This window comes from Castor canadensis, chromosome 9 (genome assembly GCF_047511655.1).
Source record: "Castor canadensis chromosome 9, mCasCan1.hap1v2, whole genome shotgun sequence".
NCBI lineage: Eukaryota > Metazoa > Chordata > Mammalia > Rodentia > Castoridae > Castor > Castor canadensis.
Genome location: NC_133394.1, coordinates 100,062,308 through 100,089,541, shown reverse-complemented (window position 1 = coordinate 100,089,541; position 27,234 = coordinate 100,062,308). Strand labels below are relative to the sequence as shown.

The 27,234-nt window shown below is 39.1% G+C and overlaps 2 long non-coding RNA genes across 5 annotated transcripts in view; one reads left to right on the top strand and one right to left on the bottom strand.

The window, feature by feature from the left end:
* The first annotated feature begins 255 nt into the window (after positions 1–255).
* LOC141410967 (uncharacterized) overlaps positions 256–27,234 on the top strand; it is a 70,055-nt gene continuing 43,076 nt past the window's right edge. For 3 of the 4 annotated variants that reach the window (XR_012435793.1, XR_012435792.1, XR_012435794.1), the window contains exon 1: positions 256–801. This is a non-coding gene — a long non-coding RNA (uncharacterized lncRNA). Of the gene's footprint in view, positions 802–15,590; positions 16,169–27,234 lie in introns of those variants that run through there. The other variant, XR_012435795.1, reaches the window with a different exon arrangement.
* LOC141410968 (uncharacterized) overlaps positions 6,398–27,234 on the bottom strand; it is a 37,557-nt gene continuing 16,720 nt past the window's right edge. The window contains exons 2-3 of the long non-coding RNA XR_012435796.1: positions 16,436–16,555; positions 6,398–8,365 (exon numbers count right to left, since the gene is read on the bottom strand). This is a non-coding gene — a long non-coding RNA (uncharacterized lncRNA). The remainder of the gene's footprint in view (positions 8,366–16,435; positions 16,556–27,234) is intronic.

Here is a 27,234-nt window from a genome sequence, read left to right as displayed (position 1 = left end):
CAATTTAGATGCTCTATATTACAGCTCCAAATTGCACTAGTTATGACTTCCAATATTATTTTCAACAAGTGGTGAATATGGACATCTGAAACTTGGTCCAGATCTTACATGAGGTGCTTTCAGGTTTAACTTGTTCAGTGGGATATTGGCTATAAGTTTTTCATGTATAGCCTTTATGGTTGAAGCATGTACCTTTTGTACCTATTTTTTTAGGGAGGGTTTTTTTTTTTTTATTGTTTTTGTTAGGGTGAGCAGAAAGTCCTGAGGCTATGTAATCTTTAACCAGGCCCTCTGTTCCATAATTGCTTGTGAACTCCCTGCTTGAAAAACTGCAGGAAACTTCCTGTTCTTCAACTAGCTGTACATACGGAGCCATTCCACATGGTGATCACTGACAATCAGGGCCCAACAACCCAGTTGTTCTCTGAAACAGACATCCTTCCCCCTTTGATGGATGGTCCCTCCTATAAAACCCACTACCCATTCCAGCCAAGTTGCTACACTCTGAACCTGAGAGACAGCACAGCAGTCTGGCCCCAATAAATCTTTCTTTTCTACACGTGGTGCAGTCCCTGTTCAGCAATACCTTACATCTGGTGCCAAAATCTGGGATAAGTTAACAGGATGCCTCTGACCTGGTTGGCTTTTGTGTCCTGCCCTCTCCCAGACTCAGACTGCTGAATTGACACCACATACCTATGGACTTCAGATCCCCAGCCATTTAGGCTTGCTGGCTCTCCCACCCACCACTAGATTGCCTTTCACTACTCTCTACTTAATCTACTCCTCTTCTCAGATTTGGTAAGTGTCACCCTTCTTGGGGCTGCCTGCTCTCTCTCATGGATACAGAAGTCATAGCTGTATGCCAGATATGCCTCCCATGCCTGCTGGGGCACCCACTGCTTAGCAGAGGGACACCTGGCTAACCTGTTGGGCATTCTCTTCAAACAGTGACCCAGGCTGGAGATGCCTCCCTTGGGAACACGTTAAGGAGACACTTCCCCCTCCCTCTCACTCTCTCCCTTTCTTTCTCTTTTTCTTGCTTTCCTCCTCTGTCTTCATTTCCTCCACCTAGGGTGAAAGCTCAACAGTCCCTCCAGTTTACTTTGACCAAATGGCAACTGGACAATTCTGCTCTCCTTGCCTGAGTCACATTAGGGAGGCTAGATCTTGACCTAGCTCTACATTAGGCTGACAAGTAAACTCACCGAGGCACCTACCTTTCTTTCACACTCTCTCTCCCTCTCTCTCTCTCTCTCTCTCTCTCTCTCTCTCTCTCTCTCACACACTCTTTCTCTATCTCTCTCCCTCTCTCTCTCTCTCTCTCATCCTTATACTCTCTCTCTCTCTCTCTTTTTCTCTCATTCTCACACTCTCCACCTTGGTCTCCAACAGGGTATTAAGCCCAAGTGATTAATCTTTTCCTGTTACACTGTTTGGCCTCAATACAAATTAGATAATCAGTCCCAATGGCCTGAAAATGGCATTTTTTACTTCCACACCCTTACTGACCTGTACAACTTCTGCCACTGCAATGATAAATGGTCCGAGCTCCCATATGTCCAAGCTTTTTTCTATCTTCGATCTCTCCTTCTCTCTCTCTCTCTCCCTCCCACTCTCCCTCTCTCTCTTTCTCTCAATCTCAACCTTTCCTTATTAAATCTTGCCTCACCCTCCAAATTCTTCTCACCTATGACAAACCCCTCCTCAAAGTCTGTCTCTCCCTCCCACTGACCCCTTTCAGAAGATTCCTCCCTTACTTGTGACCTCACTGACTCAGTTCACCCACCTTCCAACTCCTCTTCTCGCAAACCCTCACCCTGACCTCTTCTACCCCATCCTCCCACTGCTCTGGCCCACCACCTCCTTCATCCCTCGCTGGCTCGTCTAACCCACCACCACTGTATTCTCCTTCCACGGTGGTCACTATTGACTCTGTGCCTTTGGGCCCCCCAAATCTACATCTCCCCTGACCCCTCCAATGTCCTCACCCTTCTCTTCTCTGCCAGCATCTCATACACATTCCCACACCTCTTCCAAAACCCAGACAGCTCATCTATACCCTCTCTGGGAGGTGGCAGGAGCTGATGGTATTATCTTGGTCCATGTGCCCTTTTCCATGACTGATCTCTCACAGATAGAGAAAAGGCTTGTCTCCTTCTCTAATGACACAGCCTCCTACATTAAAGAATTCAAATATCTAACCCAAATATATGACATGACCTGGCATGACATATATGTCATCCTTTCCTCTACCCTAAATCTGGATGAGAAGGAAAGAGTTTGACTGGTGGCCCAGGAATATGACGATAATGTACATTGTACTGATCTCACTCTCTTGGTGGGATCCATGGCAGTGCCATGTGTGGACCCACATTAGGACTATCAAGATCCCACCATGCTGACTGCCCAAAATTATATGCTCACCTTCCTCCTTGCAGGGTTACAATCTGCTTCCCACAGGGAAGTTAATTTTGATAAACCTTAGAGAAGTTATCTAGCATCCAACTAGATACCTGACAGAAACCCCAACCTACTATACTAAGCTTGATCCTTCCTCAAGGGCAGGAATGCTTATTCTCAACTCTCACTTTATTTCCCAATCCTCCCCTGATTTCAGAAAAAACTTAAATAGGCAGAGGATGGTCCTCAAACCCCTAAAGGAGATCTTGTGAAAATAGCATTTAAGGTATTTAACAACCTAGAGGAGGCCTGAGACCACCATAAGATCCAGCTCTTGGCAGCTGCCCTGAGGTCACCTCCTCTGTCTTCAAAAAGGGCCTGCTTCAAATGCAAGCAGATGGGACATGGAGCAAAAAGTTGCCCTTCACCTCACCTGCCACCAGGACCCTGTCCACAATGTGGCCAGAATGGACTCTGGAGTGTCGACTGCCCTTCTTTGCCTCCACAAGATATGTCAGTCTCCCATCCCCATTCCCACCAGACTGAAGGCCTCATGGACCACTTGGGCCTGGAGGCAGAAGACTGACATGGCCCTGGGACCTTGGCCCCCCCTCAAGATCACCTTGGAGGAGCCCAGGGTAACTTTCCAAGTAGTAGGTAGGAAAGTCCTACTAACTTTTCAGGTAAGCTTTATCCTTCACAGATCTCCATGGTGGGGGTGGATGATATTCTCCACCAGCCAAAAGTTACTGGTCTACTCTCATGCCATATACTGGGTTTTCCCTTTACCCATTCCTTCTCTTAAACATAGGTGGAGCTTAAAGCCCCTCATTGACAAGCTCCTACATAAGGGAATTCTTAAGCCTACACATTCTTCATCTAACACCCCTATCCTCCCTGTCCTAAAACCCAATGGGTCATACAGACTGGTTCAAGACTAAAAATCATTAACTCAGCTATACATCCTACCCATCCCTTGGTTCCCAATCCCAATATGCTACTATCTCAAATGCCCACAAACACCACTTACTTTTCTGTTCTTGACCTCAAGGATGCCTTCTTCACTGTCCCCCTCCACCCAGATTGTCACAATTTCTTGCATTTACTTGGGAGGATCCAGCCTCAGGACTGGCCCAACAGCTAACTTAGACAGTCCTTCCTCAAGGTTTCCAGGATGGTCCCCACTTCTTTGGCAGTGCTCTGGCACAGGACCTATCCATGCTTGACCTCCAACTTAGTACTCTGTTCCAGTATGTAGATGATCTCCTCTTCTGTAGCCCAACTCTCACCAGTTTTCAAAACCATACTGTCTTATTACTCAATTTCCTAGCACAATGGGACTATTGTGTTTCACCCTCAAAAGCTCAACTCTCCCCAGCCTCAGGTAAAATACCTGGGCATTCTCCTTACACCAGCTTCCAGAACAATTACAGTAGATTGCAAGGCCCACATCAGATCATTAGTGGTCCCATCTACAAAAGGAGAAATACTTTCCTTCCTATCTCAGGACATGGGTTCCCAATTTTGGTCTCTTGGCCCAGCCTCTCTATGAGGCTGCAAGGGGCCCTCTAACTGAGCTCCTTGACCCTGCCAAACCCATTAAAACTCCCTTTCTCAAACTCCAACAGGCCCTCCTTCAGGCCCCAGCTCTCTCTCTCCCAAATCTAAAAGATATAGATTTTCAAACTATGTCACTGAGCAAGGAGGGATGGCCATGGGAGTATTAGGACAAATGAAGGGTCCCACCTTTGCCCCTGTAGCCTACTTATCCAAACAGCTTGACTTGGTTATCAAAGGCTGGCAGCCCTGCCTGCATGCTTTGGCTACAGCAGCTCTACTAATCCAGGAAGCCTCTAAACTCACCTTTGGGAGACCCACAACTGTCCTGTCCCCTCACCAATTGACTCCACCTCCTGTCCCACCACTGTCTCTCCAACCTGTCTCCCTCAAGATGACAGCTTTTCCATCTCACTTTCATAGAAAATCCATGTTACCCTACAGACTTGCCCTCCCCTTAACCCTGTCACCTTGCTTCCTGATGGCATGCCCTTAGAACACTTCTGCTTAGAAACTCTAAAAACTCTTACATACTATCAACCTCATCTATCCTGCTCACCCCTATCTGATCCTGATATCTCCTGGTTGATAGATAGCAGCTCCTCACTAGATTCAGAGGGCAAGAGATGTATAGGCTATGATGTAGTGTCCCTTAGGGAAGTTATTGAATCTAGCCGTCCCTTTTGGGACACCACTTCTCAAAAGGCAGAACTTATATCTCTGACCAGAGCCCTCACTTTAGCTAAAGACAAAAAAGCCAACATTTACACTGACTCAAATATGCTTATCACATAATACATCACCATATAGTCTTATGGGAAGAAAGGGGCTTCCTCACCACTAAGGGAACTCCCATTACCAATGGGTCACTAATCCTTAAACTACTCAAAGCCTCCTACCTATCCCCTATGGTGGTAGTTATCCATTGCAAGGGACACCAGCCAGAAACAACAGAAATAGCCCAAGGTAATGCCTTTACAGACAATAAAGCAAAGAGGGCCAGCACCCAGACTCCTCCCTTGGTCTTCATAACCTCCCTGAGAGTCAGCCCTACATATACTCCAGAAAAGAGAACCAAATTCACCAACTTGGGAGCCACATCAGGACCACAGGGATGGCTCCTCTTGAATGAAAAGTTTATCCTTCCTGTCTCACAGGCTAAACAAATCCTAAAGGCCATCCACAAAACCCTTATTCTTTCACCCTTCTCTTGCCACTCATGTAACTGAAATTACTCAGCAATGCCCCACGTGTGCCCAGGTCTCTCCTAAGCTGACCTCGAATCATCCCCAACCTTCTCAGTCCATCAGCTCTGGGACTCTATACCTGGAGAAGACTGGCAGGTCAATTTTACCCACATAATCTGCTTAACTCCACCTTCTATCCAACTAAGGGATGCCAATCTTCTATCTTCCTTACTTTTGATATATCAAAGGCCTGCTCTGCCAGTTGTGACCTTTGGCAACCATTTTCTCCCTTGCCTTTTGGATGCCTCCAGGATCACCTAGGAGAGCTCAGTAGGCAGACCTTCCACCAGATGCTACTACAACCCTATCTGGCCTACCAAAAACTGGCCTTATCTTCAAATGAAGCCTAGGGGAAACTGCCTGCCTCCAGTCCCTGGGGACCTCATACATTCCAGCCAGACTCTCCCTGATGTCCCCACTCAGCAGGAATCAGCCTGATCAATCAGCACCCATATTACCAACAAAAGGCCCTGATGTCCATAGTTGGGAAGAAAGTTCTGAGGCTATGTAATCTTTAACCAGGCCCCCTGGCCCATAACTGCTTGCAAAATCTCCCTGCTTGCAAAACCACAGAAAACTTCCTGTTCTTCAACTAGCTGTTTGTACGGAGCAGTTCCACCTGGTGATCCCTGACAATCAGGGCCTAACAACCAGTTCTCTGAAACAGACACCCTCCCCCCTTTGATGGATGGTCCCTCCTATAAAGCCTACTACCCATTCCAGCCGAGCTGCTACACTCTGAACCCAAGAGAGACAGCCTGGGAGTCTGGCCCCAATAAATCTTTCTTTTCTACACATGGTGAAGTATCTGTTCAGCAGTTCCTTACAGTTTTTACATTTACTCATATGGGAAAACATTATTTGGGTCCCTTTACCCCCGCTGCTAGGCAGAACCTGTTCCACACTCTTGTTCTCTGATTTTCTTGAAGAAAACAGATAAGAGATAATAAGAAAGACATAATGTTTTTGCTAGTTTGTGGTAAAGATAGCTATACAGAGAGATTCCTAGTGTTGCTTCCATGCACATGTGTGTTACAACCTACATTGGTTCATTTCTACCAGGCCTCTTCACTACTTCCTAGTCTTAGGGAAATTTTTAATCATGAAAAAATATTAAATTTTATGGACTGTTTTTCCATGTCAATTAAGATGATCATATGGTTTTTGTCCTTTGTTTTATTGATACTATGTATTGTGTTCATTGGCTAATACACATCAAGTAATCCTTGAATTCTTGGGATGAATCCCACTTGATTATGCTACATGGTCTTTTTTATGTGCTATTGGGTTTGGTTTACTAGTTTTTAAATTTTTTGTGTTTGTTTTGTTTTCTGGTGTTGGGGATCTAACACAGGGGCTTATGCATGCTAGGAAAGTGCTCTACCCTGAGGTGCACCAAGTTTTTTGTTGTTGAGAAATTTTACGTGGACGTTCATTAGGGATATTTGTTTACAATTTTTAATTTTTTGTTTTACATTGCCTGATTTTGGTATGAGGATAATTTTAGCCACATAGGATGAGTTTGGCAGAGTTATTTCTTTTAAAACTTTTTTGAAATAGGTTGCAGAGGATTTATGCTAGTTCTCAAAATTTTTCATGTAATTTAGTCTTATAGCTAAGCTTTCTTTGTTGGGAGATGTTGTGTTATGGATTCTATTTCATGGCTCCTTATTTTTCCAGTTAGGTTTTCTGTTTCATTATGGCTCAGTCTCAGTGGGTGTAAATGTGCAGGAGTTTATCCATTTCTTCTTAGTTTACAAATTGTTGGTATGTAGTTTTTTGCAACTGTCCCTATTTATGTATTTTATTTCTGTAGTACCAGTTGTAATAGTTCTTTTTTTGCATATGATTTTATTTCTTGTCTTCTCTTTATGTAGTTAAATACTTGACAATTTTATCTTTTTGAAAATCCAGCTTATTTCACTGACTTTTGGTGTATTTTAATCTCAATTTTGTTTATTTCTTCCATTTCTATTATTTCCTTCCTATTACTGCATTTGGGTGTTGTTTTTTCTTGATTTTTTTAGTTCCTCAAATAACTTTTTGGTTGTTTATTTGAAAAAATCTACTTTGTGATGTGGGAATGTGTTAGCATAAACTTCCTTCTTCATACTGCTTTTACTGTAATCCTATAGGCTTAGCCATATTATGTTCTCATTTTCTTCTGTTTCAAGAAATTTTCTGCTTTTACATTTCAGTTTCCAACTGACCTATTTGTTGTTCAGGAGTGTATTTTAAAAATATTGTCATGTATTTGTATAGTTTCCAGTGGTCTTATTTTGGGTGACTTTTAGTTTTATTCTGTTTTGGTCAGAGAAGATATAAGATATGATTTATATTTTATAAAATTTGTTGAGACTTGCTTTGTGGCCTAACATATAGTCTATCCTAGAGAATATTCCATGTGCTAATGAGAAAAATTTGTAATTTGTAGCTGCTGGCAGAAATGCTCTTTAAATCTCTTTTAGTTCCATTTGCAGTACAGTATGGTTCAACTCCAATATGCATTTCTGTCTGTGTGATCTGCATATTGATGAAACTGGGATGTTAAAGTCTCTAACAATTTTTTTATTAAAGTCTATATCTCTTTTCAGATCAAATAATATTTGTTTTACATTTTTGTTTGGCCTGTGTTGGATACTTATGTATTTATAATTGTTATATTTTCTGCTTATTTGATTATTTTATCAATATGTAGTCATCTTCCTCATCTCCTTTTATAATTTTTGCCTTACAATATATTTTTCATGGTATGCATAAACCACTTGTCTTGCTTATGATGTCCATTTGTGTGGAATATATTTTCTCAGTGTACTTTCATTACAAAGTGAAGTTATTAGGATTCCAAGATGGCAGCTAGAGGGAGGAAGCAGAAAGTGAGCCTCTTATAGTGAAATCTTGGAGAAACGCTGGAGACACACTTTGTAGGCATAATCACTGAGAAGAGGCAGAACTCTGACCCCTCCACACCTCCAGCCAGCGCAGAGAATCTCCACTTCATGTTAAATGGAGAAACCAGGAAGGCCCCTGGGCCGCCAGTCACAAGCGCCCAGACGGCTTCGGAAGACATGGACCAGGTGAGCTTCACGGTACCCCGGTACTCCCACAGACAAGCCTGGGCCAGAGCAGCATAGCCCCCTGGACAGACTGACCTTCACCTGGGGAAAAAAGAGAAACTGAGTAATAAGCAATAAGAACAATAAAGACACATGGGAAAAGGGTGGGGCGCCCTGAGCACTGAAGATTGGGGGAAGGGAATCCTTCCTGGGACTGTAAATAAACAAGCTGGGTGGGCCGGAGAGGCTTTGGCGGGAGTGGGGGCGCGCGCCCAGCAACCAGGAGTGGGAAAACTTGTGAGAGTGGCGGAGGGAGGAAAACTCCACAGGAGAGGAGGGAAGACCCACTTCCCACATGAACTGTAAACAAACATGGTGGCTGGCAGGAGCAGCAGCACTGCCCAGTAATCAGGAGCAGGAAAGCTTGTGAAAGTGGTGGTGGGAGGAAAACTGCACAGGAGAGGGGGAAGACCCACCTCCCACATGAACCTGACAACGCGGGTGCAGTGTCACCTTTCCCAGTGTGCTTGGAAAGGGGAAAGCTTGTAGCAGAGGCTCCCGCACAGGAGAACTGTGAACAAACAAAGCCTGCGGGGCCAGGTGAGTGCAAAGCTCACCCCAGAGATCTGCATAAATAATGCCTCCAGCAACAGCAGGCTGACAGCAGTGGGCAGGCAAGCCACAGCTGCAGATACCATTCTCAAAACTATCTCCAGACACTTTTTTTTCTTTTTCTTCCTACCTTTGATGAGAGTACAACCGAATTACACATGCATGCTGAAAAACTTACTGAAACTGTATTGCATTTGAACTTGGGACACTTGGTGAGTTTTTTTTTTATGTGTGTGTGTGTGTGTGTGTGTGTAGATTTGTTCTACTTTATGTGTCCCTTTTGATGAGACAAAAATGGAACAACATCTGAGGCACCATCTCCAGGATTGGAGACTGAGACGGACACCCAAATTATTAAGAATGAAATTTCATTGCATTTAAACTTGGAGGGTTTTTTTTGTTGTTTTTTTTTAAATTTTCTATTTTCCATTTTATTTTAATTCATTTTTATATATAGATATTTCTTTCATTAACTTATTTTTTATTTTTATTCTTATCTTTATTTTTTTATTTTTGATTTTCAATCCTCTCTCTGCCTCTCTAATGTCTTGGTCAGTTTACTGTCAATTAGTACACTAACACTCCCTGTTTATACCTTTGAAACTTTCTTGTCTGATACCTTGTTCTGCTTTCTCCCTCTTGTCTGTGTATTTGTTTTCCCCTTTTCTTTAACTTCTTGCTTTCCATCTCAGCTCACCCTTCCATTGTAAATATTACCACTGTTATTATTACAAGCTAGAAAATACTTAATTGCACACAGTACAGGGACAGTAACAATACCAAGACAATGATGGGAAGACAGAAAAAACAGGGAAACCAGTTTCCCCACAGCAAAAAATGAGTACAGGAACCAGAGCAGAATGAAGAAAACAGAAACTCAGATACAGACTCCAACAAAATGAAGATAAACTATGCCAAAGGACCCAATGAAGCCCACAAGAATAATTTAAAAGAAGACATACTACAGGTACTCAATGAGAATTTTATAGAGATGATACTGGATAGGGTCAACCAAAATGTACAGGAGACACTCAAGAAATTCCAAGACAATAAAAATAGAGAATTTGAAACAGTAAAAGAAGAAATAAAGGAAACCATAGAAGCACTGTATAAACACCAAAGTGAAACAGAGAACACAATGAATAAATGGATAAATGAACTCAGGACAAAAATAGACAACATTAAAGAGGAAACCACCCAGGATATGGAAAACCTCAGAAAAAAGAATGAAACAGAACTGTAAAACAAAACGGAAGGCCAATCCAGCAGAATAGAACAAACAGAAGACAGAATCTCAGAACATGAAGATGAAATGGTAATTAAAGAAAAAACTGAAGAACTATTAATTACACAACTCAAGACCTGTGAAAAGAAAATGCAAGAACTCACTGACTCCATCAAAAGACCAAACTTGAGAATCATGGGCATCGAAGAAGGAGAAGAGGTGCAAGTGAAGGGAATGTGTAATATATTCAACAAAATAATAATGGAAAATTTCCCAAATCTAGAGAAAGATATTCCCATACAGATGCAAGAGGCCTCCAGGACACCAAACAGACCAGATCAAAATAGAACTACCCCACGACATATCATCATTAAAACAACAAGTTTAGAAACTAAGGAAAGAATATTGAAGGCTGTAAGAGAGAAAAAACAAGTAACATACAAAGGTAGACCCATCAAAATCACAGCAGACTTCTCAACAGAAACATTAAAAGCAAGAAGAGCTTGGGGTGAGATCTTCTGGGCACTGAATGAAAATAACTTCAACCCCAGGATACTCTACCCAGCAAAACTATCATTCAATATAGATGGAGCAATAAAAGTCTTCCATGATAAGCAGAAACTAAAACAATATGTGACCACAAAGCTACCACTACAAAAGATTCTTCAAGGGATTCTGCACACAGAAAGTGAAACCCAACTTAACCATGAAAAGACAGGCAGCACCAAACCACAGGAAAAGAAAAAGCAAGACAGTAGAGAGTAACCTCAACTTAGGTACACACAATCAAACCTTCAAACAACTAAGACAACTAAATGACAGGAATCACCACATACCTATCAGTACTAACGCTTAATGTTAACGGACTTAATTCACCCATCAAAAGGCACCGCTTGATGAAATGGATTAAAAAGGAAGATCCAACAATTTGTTGCTTACAGGAGATCCAACTCACCGACAGAAATAAGCATAGGCTTAGGATGAAAGGCTGGAAGAAGATTTACCAAGCCAATGGCCCCTGAAAACAGGCAGGAGTAGCAATACTTATCTCTGACAAAGTAGACTTCAAACCTACATTGACCAAACGAGATAAAGAAGGACATTCCATACTAATAAAAGGGGAAATAGATGAAAAAGAAATAATAATTATCAACCTGTATGCACCCAATGTCAACGCACCCAATTTCATCAAACATACCCTGAAAGACATAAATGCATATATAAACGCCAACACAGTGATTGTGGGAGACTTTAACATCCCATTATCATCAATACATAGGTCATCCAAACAAAAAATCAATAAAGAAATCCAAGATCTAAAATATGCAATAAATCAAATGGACCTAGTTGATGTCTACAGAACATTTCATCCAACTTCTACACAATATACATTCTTCTCAGCAGCCCATGGCACCTTCTCCAAAATAGATCTTATCCTAGGGCACAAAGCAAGTCTCAGCAAATATAAGAAAACAAAAATTATACCGTGCATACTATCTGATCACAATGCAGTAAAAGTAGAACTCAACAACAAAAGTAAAGACAAAAAACATGCAAACAGCTGGAAACTAAATAACTCATTACTTAATGAAGAATGGATCATTGATGAAATAAAAGAGGAAATTAAAAAGTTCCTGGAAGTCAATGAAAATGAAAACACAACCTACTGGAACCTATGGGACACAGCTAAGGCAGTCCTGAGAGGAAAGTTTATAGCCATGAGTGTATATCTTAAAAAGACTGAAAGATCCCAAATCAATGACCTAATGATACATCTCAAACTCCTAGAAAAACAAGAACAAGCAAATCCCAAGACAAATAGAAGGAGAGAAATAATAAAAATAAGAGCTGAAATCAACGAAATAGAAACCAAAAAAAACATACAAAGAATTAATGAAACAAAATGCTGGTTCTTTGAAAAAATAAACAAGATTGATAGACCCCTGGCAAACCAGACTAAAATGAGGAGAGAAAAAACCCAAATTAGTGGAATCAGGAATGCAAAAGGGGAGATAACAACAAACACCATGGAAGTCTAGGAAATCATCAGAGACTACTTTGAGAACCTACATTCAAATAAATTTGAAAATCTAAAAGAAATGGACAGATTTCTAGATACATATGATCATCCAAAACTGAACCAAGAGGAAATTAATCACCTGAATAGACCTATAACACAAAATGAAATTGAAGCAGCAATCAAGAGTCTCCCCAAAAAGAAAAGTCCAGGACCTGATGGATTCTCTGCTGAATTCTATCAGACCTTTAAAGAAGAACTGATACCAACCCTCCTTAAACTGTTCCACGAAATAGAAAGGGAAGGAAAACTGCCAAACACATTTTATGAAGCCACTATTACACTTATCCCAAAACCAGGCAAAGACACCTCCAAAAAGGAGAACGACAGGCCAATCTCCTTAATGAACATTGATGCAAAAATCCTCCACAAAATAATGGCGAACCGAATTCAACAGCACATCAAAATTATTATTCACCACAACCAAGTAGGCTTCATCCCAGGGTTGCTGGGGTGGTTCAACATATGAAAATCAATAAATGTAATAAACCACATTAACAGAAGCAAAGACAAAAACCACTTGATCAACTCAATAGATGCAGAAAAAGCCTTTGATAAGATCCAACACCATTTCATGATAAAAGCTCTAAGAAAACTAGGAATAGAAGGAAAGTACCTCAACATTATTAAAGCTATATATGACAAACCTACAGCCAGCTTTATACTTAATGGAGAAAAACTGAAACCATTCCCTCTAAAATCAGGAACCAGACAAGGATGCCCACTATCTCCACTCCTATTCAACACAGTACTGTAATTCCTAGCCAGAGCAATTAGGCAAGAAGAAGGAATAAAAGGAATACTAATAGGTAAAGAAACTGTCAAAATATCCCTATTTGCAGACGACATGATCCTATACCTTAAAGACCCAAAAAACTCTACTCAGAAGCTTCTGGACATCATCAATAGCCATAGCAAGGTATCAGGATATAAAATCAACATAGAAAAATCATTAGCATTTCTATACACTAACAATGAGCAAACTGAAAAAGAATGTATGAAAACAATTCCATTTACAATAGCCTCAAAAAAATCAAATACCTAGGTGTAAACCTAACAAAAGATGTGAAAGACCTCTACAAGGAAAACTATAAAATTCTGAAGAAAGAGATTGAGGAAGACTATAGAAAGTGGAGAGATCTCCCATGCTCATGGATTGGTAGAATCAACATAGTAAAAATGTCGATACTCCCAAAAGTAATCTACATGTTTAATGCAATTCCCATCAAAATTCCAATGACATTCATTAAAGAGATTGAAAAATCTACTGTTAAATTTATATGGAAACACAAGAGGCCACGAATAGCCAAGGCAATACTCAGTCAAAAGAACAATGCAGGAGGTATCACAATACCTGACTTCAAACTATATTACACAGCAGTAACAATAAAAAAGCATGGTACTGGCACAAAAACAGACATGAAGACCAGTGGAACAGAATAGAGGACCCAGATATGAAGCCACACAACTATAACCAACTTGTCTTTGACAAAGGAGCTAAAAATATACGATGGAGAAATAGCAGCCTCTTCAACAAAAACTGCTGGGAAAACTGGTTAGCAGTCTGCAAAAAACTGAAACTAGATCCATGTATATCACCCTATACCAAGATTAACTCAAAATGGTTCAAGGATCTTAATATCAGACTACAAACTCTAAAGTTGATACAGGAAAGAGTAGGAAATACTCTGGAATTAGTAGTTATAGGTAAGAACTTTCTCAACGAAACCCCAGCAGCACAGCAACTAAGAGATAGCACAGATAAATGGGACCTCATAAAGCTAAAAAGCTTCTGTTCATCAAAAGAAATGGTCTCTAAACTGAAGAGAACACCCACAGAGTGGGAGAAAATATTTGCCAGCTATACATCAGACAAAGGACTGATAACCAGAATATATAGGGAACTGAAAAAACTAAATTCTCCTAAAATTAATGAACCAATAAAGAAATGGGCAAGTGAACTAAACAGAACTTTCTCAAAAGAAGAAATTCAAATGGCCAAAAAACACATGAAAAAATGCTCACCATCTCTAGCAATAAAGGAAATGCAAATTAAAACCACACTAAGATTCCACCTCACCCCTGTTAGAATGGCCATCATTAGCAACACCACCAACAACAGGTGTTGGCGAGGATGCAGGGGAAAAAGGAACCCTCTTACACTGTTGGTGGGAATGTAAACTAGTACAACCACTCTGGAAAAAAGTTTGGAGTCTACTTAAAAAGCTAGACATTGATCTACCATTTGATCCAGCAATACCACTCTTGGGGATATACCCAAAAGACTGTGACACAGGTTACTCCAGAGGCACCTGCACACCCATGTTTATTGCGGCACTATTCACAATAGCCTAGTTATGGAAATAGCCAAGATGCCCCACCACTGACGAATGGATTAAGAAAATATGGTATCTATACACAATGGAATTTTATGCAGCCATGAAGAATAACGAAATGTTATCATTTGCTGGTAAATGGATGGAATTGGAGAACATCATTCTGAGTGAGGTTAGCCTGTCCCAAAAGACCAAAAATCGTATGTTCTCCCTTATAGGTGGACATTAGATCAAGGGCAAACACAACAATGGGACTGGACTTTGAGCACATGATAAAAGCGAGAGCACACAAGATAGGTAAGACACCTAAAAAATTAGCTAGCATTTGTTGCCCTTAACGCAGAGAAACTAAAGCAGATACCTTAAAAGCAACTGAGGCCAATAGGAGAAGGGGACCAGGAAATAGAGAAAAGGTGAGATCAAAAAGAATTAACCTAGAAGGTAACACACACCCACAGGAAATTAATGTGATGTCAACTCCCTGTATAGCTATCATCATCTCAACCAGTAAAAACTCTTGTTCCTTCCTGTTATGGCTTATACTCTCTCTACAACATAATTAGAAATAAGGGCAAAATAGTTTCTGTGGGTATTGAGGGGGTGGGGTGGCAAGGGAGGGGGTGGGGGCAGGGGGGAGAAATGACCCAAGCCTTGTATGCACATATAAATAATAAAAGAAAAAAAAACCAAAACAAAAAAAAAAACAAAGTGAAGTTATGGTAAAGTATTGTTTATTTATTCTGCCTATATGTTTTGATTGGAGAATTTAGTTTAATTACTTTAAAGGTTTTACTTTATTGATAGGTAGCAACTATTTCTGGTATTTTATAAATAGTTCTGTGATGTATAATATTAGTTTTTCCTTTCTTTGTCTCTCCGTACTTGTTATTGTGGTTTGGCAATTTTCTGTAATAAGTTCTGATTCTTCTTTCTTTGATGTGTCTGTTTTAATGGTGATTTTTCCCTTTTTTTGTTTTTTTAAGTGTTTTCATGATGATCTTTTCCTCCTTTTCTTTCCAGATGTTGGAATCTTTTAAACTTCTTTTTATAAGGCTATTCTCTTGGTCATGAATGCCATTAGATTATTTGCGAAATAATTTAATTCTCTTTCATTTCTTAAGGATATCTTTGCTGAACATCGTATATTTTGGTTGTCAGTTTTTCTTTAAGAACATTGAATATTGTCTTATTATCTTTTCATTGTGCTGGGAGTACATTGTGGCATTTACAAATCTTCTCACAATATATCAAAAATATCATAGTTGAACAAATATTAAATCAGGAAAAGAAATCAGGCAATCAAAAGAACCAACTAGCTTATCAGAACATAGTTGCACAGCACCAAATGGAGCAATGGGGAGAGGAAGGGGTGGAAACTACTCTCCTCAAAATCAATACAGGCTGGTGCCTGTCCCAGCAGGGTGGAGCTCCAGTCCTTCCACACAGAGCTGGAGCCCAGCAGGGCCTGATGGGCGTGGGGAGTCCGAGGGGCAGGGGTCTGGTTGTCCCACGCGTAGCTGGGGATCAGCAGGGCTTGAAGGGTTGTGGACTTGGGTGGTATCCCGGTGAGCTGTGGGACTGGCTCCAGGCTGGGTTCTGGCATGGACGGGTGGCAGGGATCCTGGTGGTCATGGATCCAGTGGCGCAGTGGACAGGTGGGTATCCCAGCATGGTGTGGGTCTGTGGGCTGGAGGCTGGAGTGGCTGGGGGATGGGTATCCCATTGGTGGGGGGGGCAGGGCTGTGGGGCACAGCTCGAGGGGTTGAGAGCCAGCAGAATGGAGGAGCGGCTTGGCTCTGCAGACCTATGGGGTGGGGATTTGGCAGGCCTGGTGTTTTTTTTTATTAGATCATGGCGTGGATAAGCCTTCCATGATCTAAGTGTTTAGAGTGCTGTGTTTTTGGCTCTCCCTGGTGCTTTACCTCAGTCAGATGTGTCTCCAGCTTCTTGGCAGGGTCTCTGGGTCAGGAGCTCACGAGGTCTGCCTGTTCCTTCTCCTGTGGGGATCCAGCACTCACCAATAATTACAGTTATTCAGGAGTCTGCAGTAGAAGGTCAGCAGTCAGAGACTGGCCTCAGGCAAAAATCTGAGACCTATCTTGAGCCTGTGCCTCCATGGTGGTGGCCAAGTTCAAACTCTGGTATTCTCTTTAGTTTTTCTTTAGCTTAGCTTTTTTAAAACCTGTGTATAAAGTTCTCTTTGCAGACTTGCACTGTCCCATGTTCTCTCTTTAGCTTTCTTAAAGTCTTGTCTCTTAGGTTTTCTAGCAGTTCCCCTTTAGCAATTATTCTCCCTTCAGTTATTCATTTTCGCCTTTCAGCAATCTCCCTCCAGCAATCTTCCCTTCCAAAAACCTCCCACATCCAAAAAGCCTTTCCTCTCAGAAAGCCAAAAACAACAAGCCTCAAATCAAAGGCAAAAGCTCCCAAAGCAAAAGCTTGGTGTCCTCCTTCAGGGAGTCTTTTTTATCCAGTGGTAAACAGGCTGGAGCAGGGGTTCTCAGGGAGGGGCATGACATTTTAACAGGAGAAACCTGTGTTCCTGCTTCTCTAAATGTAAACAACTAGAAGCAGCTGTTCTGCATTTTCCTCTTCTGTGGCTTGGGGCTGCGCAAATCTTGGTTTACAGATAAATATTTTAGGAAAAGCAGCTGAGCTGCAGCTCGCCTTGCTGATGTCCAGTTCTCATAGCTTCTCATAATCTGCTCTCCACAGATCATCCTGCTTTTTATGCAAACCAAGATACCACCAGCACATGTGGGCACATAATATTCATTGACTGACCCTTAAACTAGATTTTTATAGTGCACAACAGCTGCACATAGGTTCAGGCAGATGCTGGCCTGCATATCTGTTGGCTGGGCACAGTCAGGCACAGGTCAGGAAGCTTCTTTCCTTCCTTCCCTCCTTCCTTCCTCCCTCCCTCCCTCCTTCCTTCCTTTCTTTCTTCCTCTCATTTTCATTCTTTCTTTTTCTTTTCTCTCATTTCTTTCCAACCTGAGTCAGTAAAGCTAAAACACAATACAGAACTATAGAAAGAGACCTGCAAGAATCTGGGAAGACCCAGACCCACTGTAATATGTGCAGACACAGAACTTCTGACTGCTGTCTGCTTGTGTTGACTTGTTTCCACATCAATGTGCCTGCAATCTTGTCAGCAAAAATGCAACACAGAGAATAACAGAAAGGGAGCTGAGGCATCAGGGAAAACCTGGACCTGACAAATATGCATGGTCACAGAACCTCTGATTTCTGCCTGTCTGTGCTGCCTTGTAGCTGACATGCTTTCACCTGAGTGAATCTGTAATCCTGCCAGGTAAGAGAGACACATTATCTGTGTTAGAGGGAACCACATGTTCTAGTGCAGCTGAGGAGCTGATTGCATCCCCCCAGACAAAACTGGTGGCCAAATACAGACAGGGAGCATTTCCTCTCTGCTTGGAGGAGGAGAGGCAGAAAATGGATTGAATTACCCCTTGTGGGGCAATTTAGCAGCATTGTGATGAAAGCTATGCATTGCACTGCCTTGGAGAAACTGGGAGCAAACTGAAACTGACAGTCTTACTAAAAGAAAAGCTTATTTCTACCGCACAACCTTGCCCTGTTAGTGGAAGGGGCTGGTGACTGCTCATTTACCAATTCCTCATGGGACCAGTTCTGAAAACCTGCCCACACCAGAGGGCCCATCCCACTAAGGAAGACTGGGCTCAAAAACCCAGAGCCAATCCCCCATAAAACTGATAGGGAGGGGCAACATCCATTGCTATGAAGCCTAACATTAGGAAAGGACAATGTTTTGGTCAAATTCCCTATAAAAAGTGTCATCACTTGAATCTCAAACCAGAGGAAAGAGTCCAGAACATTCATTGAACTAATCATATATATAAATGTATATATAATTTTTAATTATTACTTTTATTTTCTTCATTTTTTCCATGTTATTGTTCCTGACTTTCCCCTTCCATTCTGTCCAAACACTAATTCATTCAGCCCTCTATTGCTCCACTTTCCTTTCTTCCCCCCATGTTTTCTTTTTCTTCTGTTTCTATCTTCTCTCCCTTCTTTTCTTCTCCTTACCTTCTCCTCCCCATCCCTCTCCTGTTACTACACTGACTTCCTCAATATGCACCAACCACTAAATAGTCTATTATACCAACTTTACATTACCCTATTCTTCCTATCCCTTGGCAATCCCTGACAATAGCACCCTCTTCCACAAAAACTTATCTACACCATAACACACATTAGGGACTTAGTACCCTATAATCCCCACACCTCACACCCCTTCCACCCTTAACCCATTCCCCCCTTTCTGCCCCTTCCTCTAGCATCATCTCTTTAAATACTTAATATCTACCTCTACCAAACAACCATTCTCTCCCTAAACTCTACTGCTTGTAGATAATATCACCAAGAGGCTCTCTACACATTAGGTAAATAACAGGTCCAGTATTGAATCACTGAATTTGATAACAGTGATTAAAACACCCAAATTGCCACTCAATAACATAGGAACATGGCACATGACAGAAACAAGAGGAGAAGAAGAAGGCAAGGAAATATAGCCCCTCAAAAGACTAGCAGTTTAATGAAAGATTCAGTGGAAAATGAAGGAAATGACTCCAGAAGAATGAGTCCAATGAGTTACATAAAGACATGCTCAAGGAAGAACTCAAAAACAAGCTCATAGAAATACTCATGAAGGAGCTTGAAGAGAAGTTTGAGGAGAACATACAAAAACAACTCAAAGAACATCAAGACAACAAAAATAAAAAAAATGAGAATACACAGGAACAACTAAATGAACTCAAAGTGGACTTCAACATGCTCCAAGGGGAAACTAAGGAGATTATGAAAAAGAGATAAATGAATTAAAGAAGATAGTACAAGATATGAAACAGGAGTTTAACAAAGATATGGAAAACTTCAGAAAAAAGAATCAAACAGAAATCATGGGAATAAAAATTTTCTTAAATCAACTAAAAAATAGTTGAAAGCCAATTCAGCAGACTAGCACAAGTGGAAGACAAAATTTCAGGGCTTGAAGACAAAACAGATATTAATGAAAAACAGGAGTCCTTGGACAAAGGACTCAAAAAAGACTGAAAAAGGAACATGCAAGAACTCAGTGATTCCATTAAAAGATCAAACCTGTGAATCATGGGCATTGAAGGAGAAGAGGTTCAAGCCAAATGTGTACATAATATATTCAACAAAATAACAATTTTCCAAATTTCAAGAAAGTGATGCCCATTCAGGTACAGAAAGCCTCCAAGAAACCAAACAGACATAACCAAAATAGAACCATGGCATATTATTGCTAAAACAATTAGCACAGAGAACAAGGAAACAATACTGAAGGTGAAAGAGCAAAAAAACTCAAATAACATATAAAGGTAAACCAATCAAAGTAACAGCAGTTTTCTCAACAGAAACCTTAAAAACAAGAAGGACATGGAGTGAGGTATTCTGAGCACTGAAAGAAAACAATTTTAGTCCTAGAATACTCCACCCAACAAAGCTATTATTCAAAATCAATGGAGGAATAAAAGTCTTCCATGATAAACAGAAACTGAAACTATATGACCACCAAACTACCACTATAGAAGATTCTTTTTTTCTTTTTCACTTTGTTTATTTTTTTCTGTATTATTTTATTCAAATGTGCACACATTGATTGGGCCATTTCTCCCCCTTGCCTCCCCACCTCTTCCCCCCACTCCCTTGCTTCCAGGCAGAACCTGTTCTGTCCTTTTCTCCAATTTTGTTAAAGAGAAGACATAAGCAATAATAAGAAAGACAAATCATTTTTGGTAGTTGAGATAAGGATAGCTATAGAGAGAGACTCCTAGCATTGCTTCCAAGCACAAGTATATTACAACCTGCATTGACTTATCTCTACTTGATCTTTTCACTACTTCCTGGTCACCTTCCCATACTGACTTCTGTCACTTTAAGGTTATTGTATTAGCTCCTCTGCAGTGTGGACAAAAAACACTTTCAAGTTTTCGGTTTCCTACCTATCCCTATGCCTCCCCTATGTGCTCTCTCTTTAGCGTGTGACCCAAGTCCAACAACATTACTGCCTTTGCCCTAGATCTAAAATCTGCATATGAGGGAGAACATATGATTTTTGGTCTTCTGAGCCTGGCTAACCTTGCTCAGGTTGATGCTCTCCAGTTCCATCCATTTACTTGCAAATGATAAGATTTCATTCTTCTTCATGGCTGAGTAAAATTCCATTGTGTATAAATAAACATTTTCTTAATCCATTCATCAGTAGTGGGGCATCTTGGCTGTTTCCATAACTTGGCTATTATGAATAGCACTGCAATAAACATGGGTGTGCAAGTGCCTCTGGAGTATCCTGAGTCACATTTCATTGGGTATATCCCTAGAAATGGGATTGCTGGATCATATGGCAGATCTATTTTTTTAAGATCTGCCTCCATATTGTTTTCTAGAGTGGTTGTGCCTCCTATTTGGGTCTTTTTGTTTAGGATCACTTTCTGTTCCGATGTTTATAGGTGCATGTAAAATTTATCATGCTTTTCTTTTTTATGACTGTGAAGAAGTCTTTGGTATTTTGATAAGATTTGGGTTGAAACTATAGATTGCTATGGATTATAAGTACATTTCAGCAATTTGAACTCTTTGTTTTGGTAGTGTTTGAACTCAGGGCCTCACATTTGCTATTCAGGTACTCTACCACTTAAGAGCAATTTGAATTCTTGCCACACACAAGGGATATCTTCCCAATTTTTCTATGTGCCTTTCTCAGTTTCTTTTTGGCAGTGCAGGGGTTTGAACTCAGGGCCCCATTCTTGCTAAGTAGGTGCTTTACCACTTAAGCCATGTCACAGCCCTTTCTTAATTTCTTTAATCAGCATTTTGCAGTTTTAATTGCATCATTTAAAAAACTTTCTTGTTTAAATTTATTCCTAGGTATTTATTTAATTAATTTTTGTAGTTCATTATTAGTCTATAGAAATGCTACTAGCTTTCATATATTGATCTTATACTCAGTCACTACTGAAATTTTCATCTGTTCTAAAGGTTTTGGTTGGAGCTTAGTAGATTTTTCTCTATGTAAGATCACGTGGTCTGCAAAAGGGATAATTTGCCTTCTTTCCATTTTGAGTGAAATTAGTTTCTTTTTCTTTCCTCATAGGTCTGTCTAGGATTTCCAGAACTATATTTAATAGGAATGATGTGGGTGGGCAAACATTTCTTGGTCTGGATCTTAAAAGAACTTTTGACATTTCCCTGTTTAATATCAAGTATATATAGATTTGTCATTTGTGGTTTTACTTATGTTTATATATGCTCCTTTTATACATGATTGGTTGAGATTTTTTTATTATGAAAGAATGTTGAATTTTCTTTAATGCCTTCCATTTCCTCAAGTATTGATGACTTTTGTTGCTTTTATGTATTATTGGCCCCTTTCACATCAATGAATGCGTACCTGTCTCCTTCCTTTATTGCATATTAAACTCAATATTTTTGCTTGGTGACTGCTAGTTTTCTCACTATAAGGAAGATACTAATCCTTTGTTTGTAGATGTATTGCATTATAGTGTGATGGAATATAATTCAGTATTATGTGTATGATTTACCAATACTATGTACAATACACTATATCTGTTCTATTTGTCTTTAAAATAGTAAAATATTAGACCAGATATATAGGAAATTACTTTGAAATTCATCATATAATTCCCCTAACATATTAAAATAATGTATTTTATTTAAATGAATTCATGCTGTAGGATTTGTAATTCATGATTCTTGTGAGACGAGGATAATGGTCTTCCTACCAATAAGGACAACTGGATGTATCTCAAGTTGTATCACTTTGATTATAAAGTGGTTCCTTGATGTGTACATTAAAAGTTGGCCTTAGAAATATTCATGATTGAGTTTATCTATCCCACACAATTTAAGCAACTTTTCTATTGATTGCATTGTTATAAATTATTGTGTTATAATGTGTCTAAGTTTGAAGGAAAATGATTATGTTACTTTAGTCACCATAAATGATTTAATATTTTCATATTAGCATTGAAAGATGGATGAGACAATAGATTACTGAGGAAAGATTGATAAATTAGACCAGCTTTTATGAAGTATATATTATTGGATAATAATCATTATTTCAATTTGTCTACCAGAAACTCACAAATTTTTACATAACATTAAGGAATATAGGTAATGCTGTTTTCTGGTTTGTAAAAAAATATATGTACTTACACATATATTGGAAATAAAAATTCAGTAAGTTTCTTTAGAGTTCCTGTTCTGTGCTATCTCATCCTAAAATTTAGTCTTTACATCTATTCCCAATGACTGAATATAAGAGTGAGAGCAATCAAGTCAACTTTCTTTAAAGGACTGAGAGAAACAAAAACGAGCTCATGAACCAAATAGTTTCTTAAAGAGTAAAATTTTATAGGAGAAAGAAGGATTAATTATATTTCTGATTATACAGACATTCTACAGGGAAATAACTTTAGTGGGAGGAAGGTAAATATCCTGCTGTGTTCTGTAGGACAGAAGTGATGGTGAGGCTGGGTGTATAGTGCCATACAGTGCTCCTTGTCTCCTAAAACCAACTTGAAGAGTGAATTTTTTAAACAGAATTCTAATTATTAAATATACTCTTTAGAAAGAAGTTAAAACTATAAAATTCTGCAACAAATGAAAGTAAAGCAGGCTGAGTATTTGTCAATCCTCAATGATATTATAAGTAGACTTTTAAATTTTCCTGTGCCTATGAATAACCTGGATTGAAAAGTACAGTAAATATTTTGGTATAACTTTTAAGTTGCAAAAGAAAATTTCTATATATGCTTATATAGATTTAATTGAATCTTATTTTTTCACAATTAAATTGTTTCTTTGTCCTAAAATATTACTAACTCTTAAACAAATGTTACGTCTCTCTGAAACAAATTTAATTTCAATGGGTAAGTTGTGAAAATTTGTTTTTCTGCAAAAGGAAAAGAATCTGGTATCGGAACCTCTTCTTGCTGGGGTAAATGAGAGGAGACCTCATTATCAGGCTTCTCAACTACAAACCTAGATACAGGTACTCCTTTTTTTTTTTTTCCTGTTTTAGCAAACTTCCCACAACAAAAGAGACATTTAGGATAATGAGCATCACAGTTGCCACACAGGCTAGCAGGAACCCAATCACATCCAGGGAGAGATACTGAACCAACAGATGTTGTGGGCTGCATTTATAACAATTCAGTTAATAAAAAAATGACACATGACAAACACAATCCAGAAGATGGCTCGATTCAGAGGCTTCACTGGCTGATAACCTCCTAGTGTTCTCTTTATAGCTGAGGGAAAAGCATAATGACACCAGCATTGAAAGCCAGTTAATTTGCCTAAATATATGAAATCTGCCAAGGTTTTGAGAAGAGTCATAAAACTGAGTCAAAATAAGTGCCATATAGTAGCAGTAGAATTGAAAGGCAGTATGTCTGCAGCGAAAGCTTGCAGTGTTGTGGGAAAAATGAAGCAAGAGTCTATAATATTTGAGATAAAGAACATGAAATAAGAACTAGTTTTTGGTAAGCAGTATCAATGTGTACAAGGAAATTTTTGTGACAGTAATGTAGCCTACTCTATTCTATTTTAAGTTATGGATGCTCAGACATACTGTATGTATGATATAGGTAAATCTGAGTAATTTTATAGTACTCAGCTCAATGCATTGTGTGTGTTCATGGTTTTTCTCCTTTGGTGGGCTCCTTGGTGCCATGAACCTGAAGATACCAAGAGTCTAGTAGTCTATTGTAAAATAACTTGTGAAAAAAAGTAGTTATAATAAAATTTCCTCACATAGCACTCAAATAACATATTAATTTTAAAAGATGAGAACTAGTGTAAAATACAGAATCATGAAGCAAGATCAATCTGTTTATCATTAGTAATTTTCTATAGCTTGTTGCCCATAAATTATAGTGAACTATGAATTTCTTAAAAACTAGTGTTTGATATTGATAAACTCACTTGCCTAAGGTGCTACTTACAAAATATCAGGATTGTTTGTCATTTTTGACTAAATATAAAAATAATTGTGGTAAAAGTACTACCTCTATTATCACCATTTAAGTAGTTCCCTTGTCTTCATTTCCTTATTTGTTACATGGTAGGCATTTAAATATGTGATTTCTTAAGCTCTTCAGCATTCTATAATTTGAAATTTGACTCAATTGATAAGATTGAGTCAATATGCTGTATGGAGATTTGATGGCAAGAAACCAGACACTTTAGTTTCCAACATTCAGCTGAACAAGTGGATCCCCCAGAATGACCTTCTTGGTAAGACCCTAGAGAATAAAAAGTGAAAACATGATGAATGGCCTCTCAGTCAGATAATAGTTCAGAAGGAAATATATTTATAAAAATTTATAATGAAAAACTGAAAAATAACCTTAACTTATTTATATTGACTTTCTAGTGTTAGCAGTAAGAAGATTAAGAACAGTATTGGCATTTCATTATACACAATAACATTCTTTATGGCCAGAATCCCAGAATCATTGCAGGTATGATTAACTCTCAGAGAATGTTTTAGCCACTTCCTGGATTTTCTTTGTCTCCTATTTCTATAACTTTACACCTATACCTACTGCAGGGGATTCTTATGGCCAGAATAATTTCCAGCGTAATTAACTCTCAGAGAATTTTTCTGTCACTTCCTGGATTTGCTATCTCTTATTTCTATAACTTTTAATCTATCCTTTCACCTACTGAAGGGCTATTTCAAATGTCACTGAAGAATAACTTTCTCCTTTGATACAGCTGGCCTTGCATGTTCCATGACAAAAACAATCCAAATAGTGAAGTACATTTCCTGATGAAGTGCAGCCTGTCCTGCCTCTGATTCCATACCACAAACACACTGCTCCCTGCTGCCTTAAACACCCTACATATCAGACTCAGTGACTTCACTATTTCTTTAAGATAACATGTTCTACTGTGCCCTCTTCTATGTTTGTATGTGCTATTTCTTCTACCAAGGCTGTTCTCTGTGTTTTTGTCCATTTGTCAGTCTTGTTTTCATTTTCAAGTCTCAAGTCATACCACCTCTTCCATTATCCTTCACTTACTTCTCAGTGAACTTTGGTTCTTCTTTCTCTAGGATTTGAAAGCAATTACAATGCAGTTTCATGGTTACAAAAATCTCTTATCTAGAGAATACTTCATCTTCTATAACTTTTATTCTGTATTTCTCATTTTATTTCTAAGACATATTATTAATAATTTTACTTAATGCCAGGTCATCCAAAAACCAAAGCTTTTATAACTCATGGTGGAGCCCATGGCATCTATGAGGCAATCCATCATGGGATCCCTATGGTGGGCATTCCTTTGTTCGGGGATCAGCCTGATAACATTGCTCATATGAAAGCCAAGGGAGCAGCTGTACAGTGGACTTCACTGCAATGTCAAGCACAAATTTGCTCAATGCATTGAAGACAGTCATTAATGATGTTTCGTGAGCATAGCACTTTTCTTTAATTAGGCAGCTTTTATAGATGGGTTTTGTTGACAGTGATACTGAATTTCATTTTAATTTTGAAATTTTTAAATGATTTAACCACTGTGAAATGTGCTCTTACTCTCAACCAATTATTGTTAAACTGAAAGATAATAAAGTTGAAAATTATTATCTCAATTAAGTACCTAAAATTTGTGAAATATTATTAATCTTTTTTTGTTGTTGTTTTTGCAGTACTGGGGCTTGAATTCAGAGCCTTCACCTTGAACCACTCTACCGGCCCTTTTTTGTGATGGGTATTTTAGAGATAGGGTCACACGAACTATTTGCCCCAGCTGGTTGTGAACTGTGATCCTCCTGATCTCTGCCTCCTGAGTAGCTAGGATTACAGGCATGAGCCATCAGTGCCTGCATTAATCTTTTTTTTAAAATTGTACACATTTATTAGGTACAGAATGATAATTTGATGCATTTATATAATATATAATGAACCAATCAGGGTAATTATCATTTTTACTTCTTAAGTATTTGTAATTCCTTTTGCTGGGAATCTTCAAATTCCTGTCTTCTGTTATTTTATAAGGTATATAAGAAGCATTGAAACTATAGTAATCCTTCTGCAGTATAGAACACAGTATTTATTCCTGATGTCTAACTGTAGCTAGGTACATGTTACCTACCTTCTCTCTATCCATCCTCCCCACTCACCTTACCATCTTCTGCTTGCCACTATTCTACTATCTACTTTTATGAAATTAAGTCTGTTAAATTCCACATATGAATGAGAACATGCAGTATTTTTTGGTACTGAGTTTATATGAAATAACACAGTGCCCTCTAGTTCCGTCCTTGTTACTGCAAATGACTGTATTTTGTTTTTCATGGCTATATACTTACTGTGTAAGTGTATAACATTTTCTTTATCCATTTTCCAACAACAGAAACCTCAGTCAATCCCATATCTTGGATATTGTGAATAGTGCTGCAATAAACATCGTAGTGCAGACATCACTTTGATATACTCATTTCTTTTTCTTTGGATTTATATCCATATTAGTAAAGCTGAATCATATTATAGTTCTATTTTCAGGTTTTTGAGAAACCTCCCTATTCTTTTCATAATGGCTACACTAATTTACATTCTTATCATGGCCTACAAGATGCAATGAGCCCCCTGGTGAACAATTAATATACGCTAAT